At 43.8% G+C, this 17,907-nt stretch overlaps 1 pseudogene; it reads left to right on the top strand.

Moving 5' to 3' along the window:
• LOC129783464 (ankyrin repeat domain-containing protein 26-like) overlaps positions 1–17,907 on the top strand; it is a 70,247-nt pseudogene that overhangs the window by 35,357 nt on the left and 16,983 nt on the right.

Raw genomic sequence — 17,907 nt, 5'->3', positions numbered from 1 at the left:
GTGCTTTAGGCGAAGAAAAAACCAGTATTGTTGTTCTTTTGACAATAATAGAGATGAAACTTCTCTCTAGGAGATGTATCTTCCTCCTTCTCCTCTCGCTCTTCTCCCTCTCCTGTATTTGCAATGGGTAAGCGACAGGTCCTCTCTTGCCCTTTATTTTGCAGTGACGGTGTTCTGGTAAGGCACACAAATACTTGTTAGAGGTTGTTCAGTTAAAACTTGAGTTTTGGTTATGCGTGTATTCCACAGTAATGTGAAGCGTAGCCCCACAACGGACAGGTATGTTACGATATTCCCGACACAGAAAAGTTGCCTTTTCGTGGCTCATTTCATGTCGGCTGTTCTTCCTGCGTGGCTTTATTCAGCTGCGTCATGCTGGTTTTTAGCCATATGTTACCTTGAAGGTCAGGTGCCAAGAAGTAGGTGTAGATGTAAAAATTTCTTTCTTTCAAACATTTTATGTTTGGATTTGGGTTTAAGGAATTTAGGTTGCTTCGGCAAAGCATCGTGATTCCTGCAGCACAAATATTTCTGACTCTAAAAGGGTTGAAATGCCATCCTTGACAACTTGATTTCATAAATCTGGAGAACAGGTACAGTATCTTTCACAATTAAATGTTCAGTGAGGGCTGGAATTTCCCATTCTATTTACTTTGTTACTGTCGCATAGTAATACATTCTTAAAATCTATTTTTGAGGCAAAGTAGTGGTGTTCTCGTGTTTTCTGTATAGAAGAGTAGCTGCTGTCCACTGCAATCTGCAAAAAGTCATTATGTAAGACAGTTTATGAGGAGGGAAGCCTCAGAATAGAGTGGAGAGGTGAGGACTAATTGGAAAGAACTCAGATGACCAGAAGTCATTTTTCAATGCTAGCTAGAAGAGCAGACAGAGTAAAAGGTGGGGGATTCGCATCTTTTTGTGTGCGCTGCACTGCAGGCATCCGTTAATAAAAATGCATGGTAGCAATAGATGACAGGCAACAATACTGGAATCTGGTTTACCCTGTGAATTTTTTATATACGTTTTTTTGAATGGTGGTCTCTTCAGAAGCCTTGGAGTAGGGTTCTGCCAGTGTTTTAACTAAGAATTTCTCCCTGTGCTAAAAGTGAAGAACTCTTGACAGCGAGGAGTCATCCTCTTTCACAATGTTGACAGAAGCCAATAGAAGCCAGTGTTGGCAGAAAATAGACTCGTGAATTACTGCTCCAAGGAAAGAAGAAATTTTACTTGCAACAGCTAATGGGAGAAGTCCTTATCTTTTTAGTTGATGTTTTTGAGTTATTTTTCCAGTGGTTGGAGAAAATAATTACGGACTGGAGTTACTGACACGATGAGAACTGGAATTTTGCAGGTAGAAGAACACTGTAGCCTTTCACCTTTCCTGCTTCTTCCTTGTTCTGTACCCATCATACAGAAATGTCAAGATTGATTAAACCCTATGGAAAAGGGTTCTTAGGGGCTCCAACGTTGTTAAAATCTTACCTAAAAAGGGAGACTTCAGGCTCAGATAGCTGCTGCTGAAAACTTTCCCGTTGACCGTGATGGGCAAGGCTGAAGAGGAGTTAAGGCTTGCTTTTCATTCTAGCAGCATGGCGCCTGATTTTGAAGTGACTGCACTCTGAAACAGAATCCGAAAGACGAAGACACCTACGTACTCTGAACAGAGAATGTGACTTGCATCCTTAGAAGGCCCGTACAAAAGAAAACCCTGGGTGCTCGCAGGTCTGCTTTTATCCAGCTTTCAGGCCGATACGGTTGACCAGAAAAGCTGGTCATTCAGCCTGTGCTGTGCACAGGGGAGGTGTCACAGCTCTCCTGCATCCACAAAATATCTAAGTCTATCTTCTAAGCAAAATTGTGGTGCCCATGTTACATGATGGGAGTGATGGCGCATATCAAGTTGTATGGTAGGAAGCTGCCTGCATTTTTCTGTTTGTGACCTGAGTGAACACTGGTGAAGTGACAGAAGAAGTCTGGTAAGCGTACCTTCATGGAAGCAGAGTAGGAGCAGCCCCATCTGTCTGACCGACTGACCACCCGCTGCTGTACTTGGGTGGAGAGGCTTCTAGGAGTAGCACGTAGACAATGAAAGTTTGTGAAAGGAGTCACCTACAGGAGAAAATGCCAAAAGCGAGGTTGGCCCTGTGATTCATCAATAGTAGACCCTTTTGTATTTTTATGATCTTCTGGATTTTCTTCCTGTCTTGCTCGCTTTTCTTGTGCGAAGAATGTTGCGTCCCTCTCTAGCAGCAAAGCTTTGTGCATAGCCATCTCCTGCTGGAGAGGAGGCAAGAGAGGTGGCGATCCAAAGGAAATACCGTGGTATGTTGTGTGCTGGGTGTGAAGAAACCCTCGAATTCAACACTCGCTCCTTAGTTTGTCCTCAGCAACAGAACCGCTGTGCACCTTTTGGGCGCAGGGGTGATGGGGAAAAGCAGAGTGAAATAGAAGGGCTCAGTGTCTCCCCTCTTCCTGCATTTGTAGGTGCCCTGACTGCAGTGGGAGCAGAGGAAGAGGAAGATGCTGAATCTCCCTGGGATTCTGAGGTATTCCCTGTGAAGGACACCGGGGTTCCCAGTGGGGCGGGGGTGGGGAGCGAGATCCAGAAGCACTCGGAGCTTGGGCCCTGCCGCGGCTGAGGCTTATTTCCCCTTCTCCTGGTTCTGCTGTATGTTTGTAACTGGGGGCCCTTGAAATACTTGTGCTGTGTGCTAGCTGCTCAGCGAGGCTTGGGGTGAAGGTAGGTCGAGCTAATGATTTGGGTCTCGTGGCAACTGGCCCTTGCAGTTGGGTTTCTAGTACAGTATTGCGGCAGTGAAGTTTCTTGCTGCTTAAAATAGCCTGAGCTTCTCAGCGGGGCTGGCGGGATTGTTGCTTTTTCACCACACAACTCTGTTCCGCTGACGTGTTCAGTGGTTGCCCTTAGGGTCTGCAGCCTAGACGATGAGCTGCTTTGGGAAAGAGCCTTTCTACCTTTTTGGCCCTTTTTGAGAGTAACGTTCAACAGAGATACCGCACGTGCTGGCTGTGTTTGCCCTTTTAGTTCTTCCTGTCTGTGGTAATGGGTTAGAAGAAAGCGAGCAGAGTCTGTAGCTTACGCCCTCTGACTTTTCTTGTGAGGAAGAAGGAACTCTTCCCCACCCGCTTCTTAAAAATACAAGGCTCAAATGCTGCTGGGTTGTTTTGGGGTTTGTTTTTTTTTTTGTAGAGCCTTGGTTTCTGTAAGCTTTGTCTTGCTTGTCTTTGTTCAGCCCTTGCAACCGGGAGTAGCAATGTGTTCGCTCCCCACTGCAGGACGTGTGCCTGGGGAACATCAGCACAAATTTGAGTGTCGGGTACGAGTTCAGTCGAAAGTTGGGCCCCCCCCAGACCTGCGGTTACGGGTTCGCAACCCACAGCTCGAGTTACCGTGTTAATTCTCTCTTGCGGCTGTGCAGTTTGCCAGCGTGACAGACTAGTTTAGATGAGTTGTGAGGTTTTTGCCCAAGATCTGAAAACACACAAGTCTGCTGTGATTTTCCAATAGACTGTGTCTTGACGTGCCCTTTCCAAGGGGCTGATCAAAGGCTTTTGTGATTCCATGCTGTGCAAGTTGGCTTAGCAGGAACATTTTGCGTAGAAATGAGTTGAGAATTTGTACCGCTGCTCACGCCCGTGTGTTATGCTCTACAGACGGATTCTGAAAGTCCGGAAGAAGGATCACCTGGTGTGTTGCTTCCAGCTGCAGACAGACACGGAGCACGCTCGCGGATTGTTTCAGGGGAGCGCCACACTGGTAACTTCGTGGTGGACTAAATGTTTGTCTGTAAACACGTATAGGCTGAAGTGAGCTGTTATCGATGTCTGCCTTAGGAATGCGCTTACGGTGTGGGTGCGCGCTATAGCAGTGAAGTGCTTAGTATTTGTTAATGAACACCAGCTCTCACGGCGCTTGCTGGCAAGTTGTAAGGGAAGTTACCTTGTTTGCGTTGCGTGTGTCCTTTGGATGTGTTTGTATGTCCTTGGGTTCGGGTTCTTGTGGCATAGTGCTGAAAGTGTATGTGGTTTAGGGCTGACCTGTCTGAACACCTGAACGTTCTTGGATGATAACGTAGCAGGAGAAAGCTATGATGTGGCCAAGCACTTTCCCCCCGTCTTAATTTTTGATACCTTGCTGTTATGCTTTGCCTAGGAGCTAAAATGTGACTGAAAGTTCAGGGTTTGTTGTGAAGGGCTTCTGCCTGTAGTTTGTGACGCTGTCTCTTGAGCATCTGGAGTGTAGAATGGCAGGGAAGTTTTGCTGTTGGCGTAGAACTCTCATCTGAAGGATTTCTCCTTTACTAAATGGTCAGTCCTGCATGTAGTTTTTTTCTTATTTTGTGTTAAGATTGTTGTCACAAGTAGGGTGATTCAAGATGCACTTTAGGTGTAAGTAAGTAATATGAAGTCATGCTGTTTATAAAAATGTGTGGTTTTTCACTGCAGGTGAGAACTCAGGATCTACCTTTCATATGTCATCATCAGGTGAAAAAGAAGACATGAAGGATGCCATTGAATATTATGGTGTGCGGGTATGTGAACCCAAATATTTTGGATTGCAGTCTGATTCAGTAAGTTGTACTATACACTAAGGTAAAGAAAACTTACCAGTCAGTGAATAATGCTGAAGGGAGAGTCCTGTAGGTGAAGGCTGTATTACAGTCTGAAGGAAAGCTGGATACAGTCTTCTTATGGTGGGGTAAAATCCTTGTCACTATGCCGGATGCTTGCTGTTACACTGATTTTTTTTCAGTTGGTTTGCTTAAATTTTGAGGGGTGTTTTTCCTCTTGTGCACTGCTGAGAAACAGTGCAGCCAAATGCGGGTTTTATTGCCTGTGCAAAATGCACGTTCAAGTGAAGAGGGAGATTTGTCTGTAATAGGCTGATCTGTTTGATGAAACATGCCGGTCTTCCTCTTTGTAAGGCAAGGATCAAAGAGAACACCTTGAGATGTGGTGACCTTTCTGAGGCTTCCCCAGCCTCTGCAAAATACGCTCTTGTTTGGCCACGCGAAGTGTTTGAAAAGGGTTTCTCAGAGGGTATCCTAGAGGGGAATAAGGCAGGCGTCCTGCTTGTGTTGGGCGTGCGGGGCAGGGCTGCACAGCGGGGTCTGGCGTCCTCTGGAACACCCAAGGGACAGCGTAGCAAATGATTTCCACCCCACAGCCGGGCATCGCGAGAGAGGGACGTGCCTAATTCTAGCAGGCAAAGCGCAGGACTTAAGCCTGTTGCAAGGCGGTAGTAGTTGGCCAGTGAGCTTGGGAAGGGGGAGGGTGAGACAGGTGGTGTCTGGCTGAGGTGCTCCTTCCCTCTTGTGAGCGGAGGGGTCTTTGCCGCGGGGGAACAGGGCCTGGCTGACGAGAGGAGCGCGAGGAGCGTGAGGGTCTCAGCCCGCTGGGACACCAGGGCTGCAGGCCCTGTTCAGAAGGCACCACGAGCCGAGGAGGCGTGTGGGCAGGACTGTGACACGGGGCAGAAGCAGTCGGAGCTGTTGAGAAACAGAGCGTGGGGACAGGGGCTTGAGGGGGCTGGGTAGGGTTAAGGCGTGGTGCGGTTTTCCTGCAAGCTTGGGTTCCTGATTTCTGGGGTGAGGGCAGGAGCAGGCAGGTTTCCCTAATAAATCCTTTCCTTTGCACCTTGGAGTGGAATTTATGATTTCTGAAGCTTGGGTGAAGAAATAATCCTCCCTTAGCCAGTTCTCTGTGTGGTGAACGGTAAGAAGCTTGTCATGTTCATTCCCCTTGGGTTAGCTTAGGTGGCCGGGGACTGTGCAATGCCAGACGGTAGAGCGCGATGGCGGGAGGAGGGTGGGTGAGGAAAATGTTGGCAGTTTAATGAAAAATGGTATTAAAGCAATAAACCGTGAAAAATAAACATGCTCTGTGACAAATGCCGGCGGTTACAGAAAGCAAGCAGGCTAAAAGGTAAAAGCAACCCTAATGCCTAGGCAAACCTAACCCAAGAAACTGCTGTCTCTGAGTCCTTCTCTTGTTAAGAAGATGGTGTGCAGCGAACCTTTCATTTAGTGTCCCTTGATTTTTGTAGTGAAAATGGCTTTCAAAATGCCTTATTTCTATTATAGGATGAGTTTGCAACAGAAATTGTAGATTAACTGTAATATTATTTCTTGATAATCTTTCTGTCTGTACCTGTTTACTTAAGGATAAATATATTTTAGAAACTACCAACTTGACAGAAAAAACGAGCACATGAAAATCACACTGATAAGGCAGAAATTTTACATCAGAAATTTCACAGCAGAAAATGAGGAATTGCACAGTGCTGACAAGCAGTTAAGTCCAAAACCTTGGGAAGAAAGATATGCAAGAATGTGAGTTGAAAATGAGAAAAGGGAATTGAAAACAAATTGTAAAAATGTTACAGCAGAGCTAAAGCAGCTGCCTGGTGCAATTCATGAAACTGGGAAAACTCCTTCCCTTGTGGAAGAAATGTCAGAAGATGGCTTCAGTGCTGAGCTGAAGAGTTCTCATGTTGTTTTGTCTCATGCAACAGAATCAATTAACAGCTTAGAAAGTAAAGGTGAATTTGGAGATACTAAACTTAGGCTAGGTGGAAAAGTACCCAAAATGGAAACTGTAATCCGAGTCTTGGTGTCCTTTCTGATCAAGATAACTGAAATGCAAACATGGAAGATACCTGGAGTACAGATGAAGAAGATTGCACAACCAATATCAGTGATACAAAGATGCCTCTAGCAAAAGGAGAGAGAGAAAAAAGCGCCTCCTATGGAAACGGAAGAGAATGAAAATGGAAGTAGTAGAAATGCAGTGGGAGGTCCTGAATACTCCCCGAGATACAGCTTTAAAACAAGTCTTTTGGATGACATTTCTAATATTATTCCTAAAATAAGACAGTTCCTACACGTGGTGAAAATGCACTTCTTGTAACAGAGAGGGAACTTGGAAAAGACTCTGGATTTAGTGATGATGTTCCCAGGGACTGCTTTATTGACAGCAAAATAGGAGAAACAGAAATGGAAAGTCTTTTTGCAAGTGCTCAGCAATCATGTGTCATGCTGAAAAGGAATCTTGATGAAGAACTAAACCAAGATACGGGAAGATTTAAGGGTAAGGTAGGAATGCTGCAAATAGTATTCCTGGCTTTGGAGAAAGAGAAGGTACAGCTGCCAGAAGAGGTGGTTCACCTGCTACTCTTTAATCTCGCTCCGGATCAACGGTGCTGCTCACTTTAGCTATTCGTCACGAAGGGGAGATGGTTCCTACAAACTTGGGGTTTGTTCTAATGGAAATAGGTGACTGGTGAATAAAGAGGGCAGTGGAGAGTTGTCTTTTCCCCCATTTTTGGAAAACAGAATGCATTATTGTTCCAGTTTAACAATAGGTGGCACTTGGTTCCAGTGCAAGTAGTTATCACTTCATTGCCATAAAAAGAAATCCATACAATTACATCAGTTCTGATTCTGAATCAAAGAATGAAAATAGCTTCTAAACAGGGTCTTGACTACTAATTCATGTGCTGTGCTATCTGCGTGGTGTGTCTTCATTGCCTTTCACTAAAATTCCTCTTTCCTGTGAAACCAGTTGTGTTTGTGGGTTTGGGATCTTTTTTTCTTTCCTCTCCTTGTTCGCAGATCCACTTGATTTTTTTCTGGTGGTGTTACAACGAACATTGGCAGTCCTCCTAACGCTTTGTCCATCAGTAATGTTTTCACTTTTTTCTTGTTCCTGTTTTAAGAGACACTATTGTTTTCTTTCTAAGGGCTGTATTTTTGTTATGTCTTGCATGATGAGTGAATTCAAAGTACTTTCAATGGCATAATACACTTTGTAGTGTAATTTTGTGAAAATGCTTCTCTATGAATTAAAAAAAATCATTTTATATTATTTCAGGGGTAAACCCTGAATTAATCAATCTTGGATGTGGTGTTTCTGTCTTCTAGAAATACGTGAAGCTTAACTGTTTTTATAGGTTAAGAAGGAAAAAAGCAAACAAAGATGTTCAAAAGTGCAGACCGTGGCAAAACAGGAATGTGTGGATAAATTAAATAACATCACTAATCAGCAAATGAAACAAAAGATTACTGTAAGGAAGAATGACTGTTTGAAAATGGAGAGTGAAAACACAATAGAAGAAAAAGACAAAAGGAGTTTTTCATCTGGGGAGAGCTCAAAATTGATTAAAGTGCCAATGAAAGGGTAAGCTAAGGAGATAATCTCTAGCTCTTATATGTAGTGCTATGTAAGTGTCTTAGGTTTTCTGATACTGTGGTAGTTGAAGTAGTTTCCTCAGTGGTGAAAGCCATAGTGAGTAGTCCACTGCTTCTCAAAAAAAGAAGAAAAATTCTTTTTTGACAAAATGAAGCGCACGATGGAGGTTCAAATTTATTGCCTGCTCTAAAAAAAGAAAAGGGGAAACCAAAAGAAAACCCCCACCTAAATTCCTGTGATTTCCATGTCAACACTGAGGTAAAATGCATCTTCAAAACCAGAACTGAAGACTGGAAAAAGCAGTTATTTTTGTAGGAAAAGGCCACCTAGAAAAGAAAAGTAGGAACTTGGGGTTTGCTACTGCTCCCTTTTCTAGGTGATTTTAGTGATCTCCGTGCAGTTGGTGTTTTCCTTTTCATTAAGTTAATATGCCCTTTGTCAGGAGAGGGGAAAAGATGATATTACCAAACCAATCTCAAAAGTCTAAAGAAGGCACACGTATTTTTATGCAGACCTAAGCAGGAGCTTTTTCTGTCTGTCCTTCAAAGGAATCTCTGCTCTAGGTGCTTTCTGTACCGTGGCTATTGGATATAGTCCAGCTTAACCTGGATCTAGCTCAGATTCCACGTGTCCCCCTCACTCCTAGGGGAAGGGTTTTAAATACTTGGGCATATTCCACGATCTTTACAGTCAAGTCTGTGATTTTATCATAGATATTTTTTGTCTCGGTTGTTTCTGGACATCATCTTAAGTATGTCTGTTTCACAGAAATATTTTTTATAAACCTATTCACTTGGTGATTTTCTTTCTTTCTTTCTGTGTAATGCAGTAAAGTTGCCCTGAATGCCAAAGGTGCAAAGAAAAGTAAAAGACAGCCTTCAAAGCAGAAGGCTCATCAGCAGATGAGCTCTTCCAGTGGCAATCATGGTCAAGTACCGGATGAGAGCACTTCCAGTGAAACATCTGAGGATGAAGGAAGGTATGCATATAAGGAATGTTGAAAATAAAACTTACTTAATGATAAAAATTGGCCTGAGAGCTAGAGGCTAGTTTGGGTTTTTGTTGTGTGTTTAGGTTTTTTGTAAACCTGACGCCTATGAAGATTCTTGTTCTTTCATGTGACCACCTGATGTTCTTTCTTGTTCTTTCTTGTTCTTTCCTGTGACTACCTGATGCGCTTTGTGTTGACAAACACTTCACTTTTGTTTAGAGTGCTTTTGAACATGCTGGCCAAGTCAACAACGAGGTCACGTGCACAAATTCTGATTAATTACATGAGTGTGTGCACAGGCATAGAAGTATTTCATGTGTTTAAAAAGGGTGAGGTATCTCAGTTTTTTTCACTGCAGGTACTCAGGATTTTTTGCCCTGCTCCCCGCTCCACCTTTTCTCTTGCAGCTGTTCCCTCCTGACTTCTTGCCCACCCTGAACTTACCTGTGTGGGTTGTGGCAAAGTGCGAAAGAGAAGTTGTTGACGCTGTTCAGCCCTAGCTAAAAATCTGGTGTGTTAGCAACACTGTTTTGGTCAGAAATCTAACGCACAGCCCTGTGTGGGCTGCTGTGAAGAAAATAAACTGCATCCCAGCCAGACGCAGGACACCAGAGAATCCAAAATTACAGTTCTTTGACCTGTAGGAGAAGGATTCTCAGTACTGAAGGGAGCTGAACCCCTGGTATTAAACAGGGAATGCACGTAACCGTATAGCTCCATGTCTGTAGCTGTAAGATTTCTGTCACTTTGCGTGAAGTTTAGGGAACAGTTATTTCAACTATTTGCTTAATATCTTGCGGAAAAATTAGCCTTCCAGTAGACATTAATAGCACACAATAATTGTTTCAGTCTTGAACTATATCTAGCAAAGTTACTATGCCAGATTTTAGTTCAATTCAGTTCTGCAATTAAGTTTTCAAAGCTACGGTAGGTATTATTCATAATGCAAAGTAAGCATTTCAGTACTGAAATATGTTTCTGTTTTCTAGACCTGCAGCAACAACCAGGAGTGAAAGGAACGAGGTACTGTAAAACTAGTTTCTTGGTAAACAGTCTCTATCAGCTTTTAATCACTTCGATGGGAGCAGTGTTTATGTAGTGATCAACCAGATGTACAAATTGCTGCTGGTACGCAGCTTTATTGTATTTGAGACAAATCTGTGGGCTGTGAAGGAGAGAATGAATCATTCCTGCATTTGTAATGGTCTGTACTACTAGACAGTGGAATTACAGAAAGTACTGTATTTTTTGTAGGTCAGCAGACAAATGGAAGTAACTGATGGCCCTGGTTTAACTCACTCATCTGACCCAACTTCAGAGGATGTCCGGTTAGAAGCTTCAGCCTACAAGGAGACTATGCTGCTGTTGGAAGAGCTTAGCGTGGTTCATACGGGTATGTTTTCAAGTCTCTGTCTTCAGCTGTTACAAGTTCCCCTTAAAACATGATTTCTTTGTAGGCACTCCTAAGTATTTTAATTTCATATTTTGATATAGTATCTCTTTGTGACTAGAGATCCCCCTCAAAAGCTGTGAAACTGTCACCTAACCTGAGATGTTGCCTGCATTACCAGCCGATGTGCCTTACGTTATCATTGGTTCTCTGTCTAGTCAGAGCTGGAGAAGCAGTTTCTTGCAAAGTACAGTTCAGCTCCTTCTAATGCGGTCATCAAAAGTCAGCAAGAGCTTTTTCTTCTTTATATCCCCTTGATGTGGTTTAAGCCCAGCCACACCTAAACACGTAAGCACCACACAGCCACTCACTTGTTCCACCCCAGTGGGGTGGGGGAGAGCATCGGAAAGGGAAAAGTGACAAAACTCATGGGTCGGCATGAAAACAGTTTAATAGCAAAAGCCACGCACGCAAGCAAAGCAAAGCAAGGAATTCATCCAGCACGTCCCATGGGCAGGCGGGTGTTCAGCCATCTCCAGGACAGCAGGGCTCCGTCACGCATAACAAATACCTGGGAAGACAAAGTGCCATCACTCTGGATGTCCCTCCCTTCCTTCGTCCTCCCCCAGCTTTATATGCTGAGCATGATGCCGCGTGGCATGGCACATCCCTTGGGTCAGCTGGGGTCAGCTGTCCCAGCCGTGTCCCGGCCCGGCTCCTTGCGTACCCCCAGCCTGCTCGCTGGTGGGGTGGGGTGAGGAGCAGAAAAGGCCTTGGCTCTGTGTGGGCGCTGCTGGGCCATAACGAACACATCCCCGTGCTACCAACCCTGTTTGCGGCACAACTGTAAAACATGGCCCCGTACCAGCGACTGCGAAGAAAATTAACACTATCCCAGCCACAACCAGCACCCCCCTCAACAGCTAATGACAAAGAGTACAGCAAAATAATGGCTTTGCTTAAAAATAGTAAGTACATATATATAACAAATTTCAACTGTCATAAGATGCTTGCATATATGCACAAGGCATTATATAAACATAAGCATCACTTACTAGGGCTCTTAGACTATGCTAAAATTTCATTAGGCAAGTGTTAACCTTGGCCGAAGGCCAAACTCCCCCCCCAGTGCTGCCACTGCCCCTCCTTGACAAAACGGGGCGAAAAAGCTGGTGGGTCAGTGTGAAGGCAGGGCTGTCACTTCCCAGTGACTGTCACTGGCAAAACAGACTCCACCGATTAAAATACATTTGGATAGTGAGAAACAAAGACCCCAAACCTGAGAAGGACACGTCGGCACCCCCCCTGCTCAAGCTCTGCTGCGCTCCTTCCCTGCCACCTCCCCAGGCAGCGCGGGGAGGCTGCGGTCGGCAGTCGGGACGTAGCAGTTTCTCTGCTGCTCCTTCCTCGTCCCTTTTCCCTGCTCCAGTGTGAGTCCTCCCCCAGGCTGCAGTCCTTTGGGGAAAATCTCCTCCAGCCTGGGCCCTCCATGGGTCGCAGGTCCTTCGGGAAGGATCCGCCTGCTCTGGCACGGGGTCCTCCGCAGCACTGCGCTGTGGGTATCTGCTCCAGCATGGTTCTCTCCGGGGCTGCAGGGGAATCTCTGCTCTGGCACCTGGAGCAGCACCTCTCCCTCCTCCTTCGCTGACCTGGGTGTTCGTTTGCGGGGCTGGTTTTCACATGCTTTTCCCCTTCTCTGCCCGTGTGGTGGTTTCGCCCTTTCCTACATTTGTTTTTCCTGAGGAGCTGCCAGCACGGCTGAGAGGCTCAGCTGTGCCCTGCGGTGGGTCCATCGAAACCGTCCATGGCCAGCACGGGGCGACCCCTGGCTTCTTCTCACAGGGACCTTCCCACTAACCTGCCACCTGCACCTAATACAGCAAAGCATTGAACAGCTTATACATTGGGCAGTATTTGTGCAGCTTTGTGTCTTTTCTGTCTCGAAACAGGTTCTGCTACTTTGTTGAAAATGCAAAACATACTTCTTGAATATGAACGGAGAATAGAACGTCAGAAAAATCGGTATAAAGCGCTCTCAAGAGAAGTAAGGAAATTGGAAGATGAAAGGGAGGAGTCACAGTTCAGAGCGGAGAAGACTCAAGATTTGAAATCCGTGTCGGCTCACCAAGAAGCGGAATGGAAAAGGGGTATCCAAAGCCTTAGGTATGTAAATTGTGGTCTGATAATGTATTATCTTGTCAGTGGTTTTGTTCCGAAAGACACCGATGGTGCAGGCAACAGGATGAGAAGTTCCCAGGCTTTTGGGTTTGGGTTTTTTGAATCCCGTGAGCCAGTTATGCTATGAAGTACATAATGTGAGAGGGGAAAAACGTCCGGATACCAGCTCCATGTACAGTCTTCTGGATGTTGTTCTAACTTTGTTTTCTAGCAAGAAAAGAGCAAGAGAGTGTGTACGGGGAAATCAGATTTATAAGAGAGATTTGCGAGGTGGTTGGGTGTGGGTTTTTTTTTCATTTTGTCCTCGCAGCTTCAGTTGGCCTATAATACTAGGATTTCTGGTAACTCCACCCAGTGCAAGTCAAAGCAGAGCTTAGAGCATTTGTTTGCTTACCTGTTTGTTTGTTGGAAAGGTCAAGTTTGGGATTGCCCCTTTCCCCACACTCCTGAGCTAGACCCGGAGGCGTGAGGTTTCTCATCGCTGTTGACATCACGTCCGACAGGGGTGGCCAGCAGGCACCGTAGGCAGTTGAGCAAGGACAACTGCAGAGCCCTGGCCTGGGAGGGGAGATCTCCTCGTGGTGATCCCCGGTGGGATGGCGTGGCTGGGGAGCTGGCCCAGCAGGGCCAGGCGGCCCAGGCAGAGCGCGAGCTCAGCAGGAGCCACCGTGAGCTGGCAGCTGGGGCGGCCCGCAGCGGCCTGGGCTGTCTGGGGGGCAGCAGTGCCAGGGCACTGGGGGCAGGGAGTGCCCACCCCTCCTCAGGGCTTGCTGAGCTGTGTCTCGAGCCCGGGGTCCGGTTTTTGGCCGCCCAGCCCAGGAGATCTTGCCCAGCCCGTGTGAGGTCGGCAGGGAGATGCCGGGCTGGCGCGGGGGCAGGAGCACCAGCCCTGTGAGGGGAGGCTGCGGGAGCTGGGCCTGGGGGAGTTGGGCCTCCCAGCGCGGGGGAGGGGAGTACGAGGAAGACGAGGCCGGTCCCAGCTTGGCCTGGGTTTGACTTCAGCAGGTGTTCAAAATCCTCAAGCATCTGTCAAGTATAAAGAAGTAGTATTTTCATTCTAAGTGAATTCTCCAAGCAGCGTTAAATTTATACTTTAAAAGTTACACTTTTTGCGAAATTACCCTAGAAATTACATGTAAAGCTTTTTCCTTGCAATATACGCCATTCAAATACAAATGTTTCTGTCAGTCTTTCAAGTAATTTTAGTGGTGGTTGATTCTTGTTTTGCAGAATTTCTAAAGCAGGCTTTCAATTGGCAGTTCTTCCCTTACGCTGACACTTGATTTTTTTTTTTTTTTTCTTGTTGACTGTTGCGAGTATATGGGAAAAAATAGTCAAAATAATGATCAAACACAAAGCTGCTTGCTTGTTTGGGTACCGTGGGCACACCATGGACCGTTTTTTACCATGTCAGTGCTTATTGCTGATTGTTTCAGTTGGTAAAGAAGCTGACCTTCCATAAGGCTTTCCTTGTAAGTCAGCTTCAAAATGAAATTGCTGTAGTTTCTCCCAGAGGTAGATCCGACTGGGGTTTAAAACTGTTTTTAATCGTATTCAGCTTAAACCCCATGCATTTCTGAATCTGGTTTTGAACACTGACATCCTTCTGGAGTAAACGGAAGCTGCTTGTCCTGCCTGTGGTCAGCAGTTGTTTTAGACTTACAGAAGGCTTGCTGAATAATTGTTGGGTCTGCCATAGATAAGTGGCGTGCTGATTCACCAGTATTGCTTCTGGTCACTGAATCCGTAATGTGTAGGCACTGCTCAGTATACTAAGAAAATGTATACTAACCATAGTAAAAGTTTGCGATGCTTTGATCTGATGAGACAACAAACTCCTTTTTCAGCAAAATGGCTGTAATATGAAGATGGATTTTTTAAATTTTATTATAGAAGTGTGCACACTGGTGTGTGTTTCCCTATACAAACTTACAAATAACTGATAAATCACTCAACGTTTTTTTTCTGTATCTTGTACAACTGATACCATGCACAATGGAATGAAGTTAGAATTCTTTAAAAAGTTGAAAAGTACAGTAAAAATATGAACTCTGAAAACGTTTAACATTTTTTATGGTTTGAGTTGTCTCTGCAAGTTCATCATGTGGAATATCTACTTTTATATCAGTGCTTTTGTTTCTCAAATACTCCGTTAAATCCCAGATCTTCTTTGAAACAAGAAGAAGAAAAGAGGCTCAGAGTAGAAGTGCTGTGTGAGAAAAGGAGAGAAGACCTCTGAAGGAAAGAAGATCAATGTTGTAAAGAGATGGAGGAGAAACAGAAACTTGAGTTACAGTCTAGGAATTTAGAAATGGAGTTAAGAACACTGAGAAAGCTCTTGAAACAGGTCTATTAAATAATGAATTAAACTCTTTGTCTTATTTTCTGCTTCTTTTCAATTGTATTCCAGTATGCCTAGAGAAGGAGGCGCTTTGTTCACGGAAGAGGCGTTGGATAACAGTTGTCAAATTTTGAGGACAGTAGAGTACAGTTGGTTCACAATTGGGCTGTTCTTTTTTTTTTTTTTTTGCTTTGCAGTTTATTATTCCTTTTTTCCTTTTTCAAAATTTAGGTTTCATTTGTATTTCAGGCAAAGCCTGACCTTTTTTTGAATTACTACAAAACATCCTGTATTTCGCCTTCTTAAATTTTCATAAGAAAATTTAAATTTATTTATTTATAGGTGGATTATCATAACGGTGGGGAATCAAAAATGTTTTCAAGTATGCAAGGGAGCATGGGAAGATGTATTGCTAGCTCTGTTTTTTCTTAAGATGCAAGCAGTTTTATTGTATTACTGTAGGTTGAAGAGGAACGTGATGAAACACAGAGACAGCGCTCTCAGGAAAAGAGGGCCAGAGCCCTTCAAGAAGGAATTTTGAACAACCACCTTGGGAGACAAAAGGAACTAGAAGAAGAGACAAGAAGATCTATCGGAAAAAATTCAGAGGTAAGCAGATTTTTTTTCTAATAAATTACATTTCACCATGTTTGTTTTAAAGTCATAATAAATCTTACATAACTTTTTCTGTTTCCTGATGTTTATTTACTGTTTACCAGTGTAACTTATCTGGGTAAATTCCTTTCTTGTTTTCTCTTATGTCTAAAAGTTCTGGAAAGCAGCATCACTCCTGTATGTACCTGAATTACTTGTGCAAGTCGGAAGCTAATAGAAGACACTATTTACACCGTTTCTTAACCTATCTGTTATTTTCCATTTCATAGACATTTTGTCATCGCTTTTTAGGCTTTCTAGCAGTGAAACACCTAGCTACCTATGGCAAGGTTGACCAGGAAGAAAGTTGTTTGACAGTGTTTGTGTTTCCATTGCTTTTATTTTTTAATTAGTTATTCCCTTATTGAACTTACTTCAAGTATGCCTTTCTTTGCCACCTCCACATAACTAAAATTTTATGATCGACTATCAGCAATGAATTCAACTCTCTGTAAGAGTTAGAGTAACTGGAGGAGAAAAAGCAATCATAAACACTGTATTAAAAAAGATCTTGAAAAGAGTTTACTGAATTTCCTAAAGAATGTGCAGTGCCTTGAAGCCTTTTTGTTCTTGGCTGTGCTGCCCAATAAATGTAGGGTGAATGTGTTTAAGTGGGAAAAAGTTATACATACAATAAAGAGGAAATATACAGGACTATTGCATTCCGGGGGTGATTGAGTCTTATAGCTAACTTTCAGTAATACAAAAGGATAAGTGTTCAGAAGACATTTGAGAAGGAAAATACCCTTTCTGGCCTTGTTTTTACCAGAGCTGTAGCACAACTAATTCAACCTTAAAGGCAGTATTATAAAGGCATGCACATACAAGAAAGCGCTGTCATTTTAAAAGCTTTGGTTGCTGGTTTAAGGGGGGAAAAAACCGTAACTGTATATTTGGGATGTTCATTTAGGTTTTAAGGCTATGTTGCACTTCCGTTGGGTACGTACGTTGTACATGTGCATGGGTTCACAGAGTAGCTTATTGCCTGAAACTTCATCTTCGAAGTCATGCTTCGGTACTAGAAATGTTAAAATGCAGTTTATTGCTGCAGGTTTTTTGTAGATTCATTTCCCAATTGGCTCTTTATTCATTTTCCCTGTCATTCAGGAATCCAGCACTGATAGAGAAGAGGATCTGTTGTACAAGAATCAGTTGCTACAAGATGAGATTGCTATGCTAAGGCTAGAACTCACTCAAGTAAGACTTAGGCACCAGGAGGAACAAGGAAAATATTTAAAGGAAAATGAGACCTTGAAAGAAAAAAATGAAGCTCTCAAAAAGGAACTTAAACTGCACAAGGAAGCATTAAGACAAATGTTTTTTCAGTTCAACGCGGAGCTGGACTTAGTAAAGAGAGAATCTGCAGTGCTGACTTCCAAACTTGAGCAGACAAACAAAAGCAAAGACAGACTAGAGACAGAAATTGAATCATTGCGTTCCTCCCTGAACGCTGCAGTTCAAGAACTTGAACTTCATTTGTCATCAAAAAGCAATGCTGAACGAAGATTTCCCAGAGAACGTGATGAATGCCTTTGCTTGCAAGTCGAGCTCCATCGTGACCTCTCTGACGTGCAAGAAACCAACAAGAGCTTGTCTCTGCAGCTGTGTAAAGCTAAAAGCAAAGCTAATAGGCTGGAAAATGAGCTTCACCAGTTGAAGCAAATGCTCAGAGAAAAAGCTTTGCTTTTAGAAATGACAAAAAAGAATTAAGTCAAGGCCAGTGTCGGGCAAAGGAATGTGATCATGCTCGACAACTTGAGAAAGATCCAGTAAGCAAACTTGTAATAAAACAGGAGTCCCTGCAGGAGCGATTGGCCCAGCTCCAGAGTGAAAACCTTTTTACTCCATCAGCAATGGGAAGAGATGCAGAACAAGAGGATCATGAAAGAAAAAATAGCGGATTATGGGCAGGAGCGTTTTAAAGACATTTTCAACAAACTTAGAGCTGATACAGAAAAGCAAGTTTATCTAATAGAAGAGCGAAACAAGGATTTAAATGCCAAGCGTACTGATTTAAGGGAACAAGTCTTTAAATACGAGACTGACGTAGTAGAAAGACAGGTAAAGTATATGCGTAGAAAGAACAATTTAAAGTTTGTCCGTTCTTGAAATTAGTTTGTTCCTCCAATGTATCCGGTGTAAGTT

This window comes from Falco peregrinus, unplaced genomic scaffold (assembly GCF_023634155.1).
Source record: "Falco peregrinus isolate bFalPer1 unplaced genomic scaffold, bFalPer1.pri scaffold_42, whole genome shotgun sequence".
NCBI classification, from domain to species: Eukaryota; Metazoa; Chordata; class Aves; order Falconiformes; family Falconidae; genus Falco; species Falco peregrinus.
This window is presented reverse-complemented; position numbering and strand designations above follow the sequence as displayed.